The sequence below is a fragment of the Neomonachus schauinslandi genome, chromosome 9, assembly GCF_002201575.2.
Source record: "Neomonachus schauinslandi chromosome 9, ASM220157v2, whole genome shotgun sequence".
Lineage (NCBI taxonomy): Eukaryota > Metazoa > Chordata > Mammalia > Carnivora > Phocidae > Neomonachus > Neomonachus schauinslandi.
The window spans coordinates 86,855,807-86,859,048 of record NC_058411.1 but is presented as its reverse complement, the minus strand read 5'-3'; the positions used below and the strand labels follow the sequence as shown (position 1 = coordinate 86,859,048).

The window sequence follows — 3,242 nt, the reverse complement described above, 5'->3', positions numbered from 1 at the left end:
CACACACACACACACACACACACACACACACACACACACACACACACTGTCTTGGGCTGATGGGGTTTTTCTCTTTCTTGATCTCTATTTACTTTCATCTGTTAGCATCTGGTTAGATATGAAATAACTGCTCCTAGATTTAGGCTACATGTGGATGGGGTTACAGAAAGGCAGTGTATCCAACAGAATAAACTGTAATTTGGGGACATTGAACACAAAGAAGTGCAACTGTGATATTTTAATGATGAGGGAACTTCTGGGCCTAAACATTCACTTCAATTCCAACTGTCCTAAGTACCTTCTCATTAACAGTGGAAGAATCTACATTAGATTAATGCAGAATTGAGGGGCTTTATCACAGTGGATCTCAGGGTAATCCTGATGCTTTTCTCTTAAATCAGGGAACTCTAGTGGCCATACCTGTTAAAGGTCTGGATTCAAATAGGGAGAGTATTTGTTTTCACATGCAAATAGTAAGACAAGGTATATGGCCAGTGAGTGTACAATGGGTATAAATACAAAGTAATTATACAATAGGTACAATTATAACTATTTTGATTCCCAATAGTGACAAGCTAACTAAAGTATTCTAGGAGAGACAAATAAGAATTGTCAGATTGGATTTATTTAGGAATAGAATAAAATTAAGTAAATGTAATTCACAATGATAGAAAGGAGTTAAGGATGACTTATAAGAAATTTAATTAACAAAGTAGATATACAATGTCCACGAGGTAATTCTTTTTAACTTCTTTGATTCCTGGAGAAAATTGTGCTAACGTTGAATTGTCTAGAGAAGGTTTTCTATTATATACAAATTTAAACTGGTTTTCCCCAAACAGAGGATGAATCCTTCCTAATAATAGTTGAGTCTAAGTCTACTGACTAAGATTTGTACAGATCTAGAAGAAATTACAGAAAACGCCATATTGGGCAGCACAGAAAATAGACTTGTGAGTTTATATTTCTCTGAGGGACTCAATATCCTTCTGGCAAATAAGTAATCCCTCAGTCTGAAGATGGCTTTTAAATGTTTTTAAATTCAGTATTGTCTAAAATATATGTGTGTGTTAATAGCAATGTGAATTCAGTTCATTTCAATAAATATCATTAAAGTCTGTACAAAGTATTTTTTAAACACTCCAATGCCAATTTATTTTTAAAGGGTTTTATGTAATTCTATGGTTTGCCTTTTTTTTTGGTATAATGATACAAATTTGAAAATTACAAAGTTGTAAAGACCTAATTAATAGTATTGACTATTAATAGTCATTCAGAAAAAAACTTTTCCTTCCTCTCAACAACCATCCAGTGGGAATTAAAAGTCTTAAAAAGAGGCCAGTTCAACATGGCCTCTACCCTGGTAGAAACAAAAAGAGAAAAGATGAGAAGAAAACAGAAATTGACTAAGTGTGTGTGGCCAGTGTCTCCCAGAGTGGGGCCCCGGCTGTTGCCTGGGGTCATGAAAGGTCGCCCAGAGGATGAATCCTTCCTAAGGATTCCTCGCAGCCACATCTTCCTCTCTCCAGCATGTCCATGTCCCAACCTAGCTGTCGTGGAAATCCTTCAGCAGCCTTTTCCTCCACTGCTCTGCTATGTGCATCTGGTTCTCTAAGTCCCCTGTTGTCATAGCTGTCTGCACACTCCACTTTCCATGACAGGTTTCAATCTCAGCTTCCAGCTGAGCCTTCTGGTATTCCAACAGCTTCTTCCTGGGTCCAGACTCCATGTAGTACGTATACGGGCACGTGTACTGCAGGGTGTATCAGCACTTGGCCAAGAACATGGCAGCATTCTGTAGGTGCTGTCAGTCATTCCAGGTCCCCAGATTATTCATGCCCCTCTCCTGAATCTTCTCATGAATCCTCTGGTATATCTATGCCTCCAGCTACAAGCTCTTGTGCTTTTCCCACCTCTCAAAGTAGAACAAGTACTACTTGAGGGCCTCCCTGGCCTGGGCTTCCTGGCTCTGGTTGACAGTGTCAGAGTTCTACTGGTACCAACTGTACTCATAGTACTTGTTGCTGTGGGTCTTCTAACCTCCTAGACATATCCAGTAGAAGTCATGGTTACGTTTGGAGCATCATATGTGATTGCAGCCTTTGTTCTTCTCAATGCAGGTGTTGCACTTGCGACAGTCTTTAGCGTGAGTATCTATGTAGTTGACTCTTTCAGAGTTATCAGCACATTTTGAGAGTCATTTCTGGATTGTGGCATAGTCTGTGGGGGTGTGATACCTCTGACGACACTTGAAACAGAAGACCTCATTGCATTGATTGGACTGTACTTAGCAAGCTCTGGGCTCCTATACCTAAACAACCAGGAGGCAATCTGCAATAGGGCACAGCTGGAGCTGGTAATGACTCTCCACATAGTCCCTGAAGAGGTAGCCCCTGTATTTGTCTCTCAATTCTTCATCATGCAGTGATGGAAACACGAAGTTCTCTGGTGTTTGGAGTGGACAGTCCTGAGCTATGTAAGAAGACTCCCACACCCATGCCATCCAAGTACTGAACGGTGCTGCTCCCAGAAGCTACAACAAAACTGTTGCTGATAATCCAGAGAAAGTAGGTTTTCCTTCTGCACAAACTGCATACACACTGTGCAGTGGTGAGGGGGGTGGGCTGTAAGGACATGTTTTGAGGGATGGGGTTGAACTTGAGCCTCAATGAGCAGCTGAGGAGAATCAGACTTGTGTCTGTCCAGTATCTCTGCAACTTGCCAGTAGAAATTAACTCAGTTTAGCAACTAAATGAGATACCAGTGCCATAGGGAGGATGTGCTAATGGCAGTGAGCATCACTGGCCTTTTGGACAGAGGTTAGGCTGGTTGTGTGCTCATTGAGGGCACCCTTGAACTCCTTATAGATCAAGCAGTGAACTGGTACTCATCAGGATCAAAGGCTTCAGCCTCCTGCTGCTCCACATTGCAGGTTACTCCCACTTAATAGTCCTCTGTGTCCCCCAGGGTCCTCATCCTCTTCTTCCTCACAATGTGGGTCATAGTCCTCTTCATTGCCCCTGGCTATTCATGTTCACAGATATCCAGCCAAGCTACAGATCAGGAAAGCAGGATTTTTTCAGCTCCCCTCAAACTTTACCACTTTCTCAAATGCATTAGTGTTTTTTTGTCTTCTGTAATTCTTGAAGATCTTTCAGGAAGATACCACCCCAAATAGTCTATGTCATATAATTTCCATTGGGAACCATGGCCCATGGCCACTGAGCCTAAACAAGCTAGAC

General features: G+C 41.6%; 1 pseudogene; it reads right to left on the bottom strand.

Moving 5' to 3' along the window:
• Positions 1–1,546: 1,546 nt before the first annotated feature.
• Positions 1,547–2,799, bottom strand: LOC110583977 (annotated as a pseudogene).
• Positions 2,800–3,242: the final 443 nt, after the last annotated feature.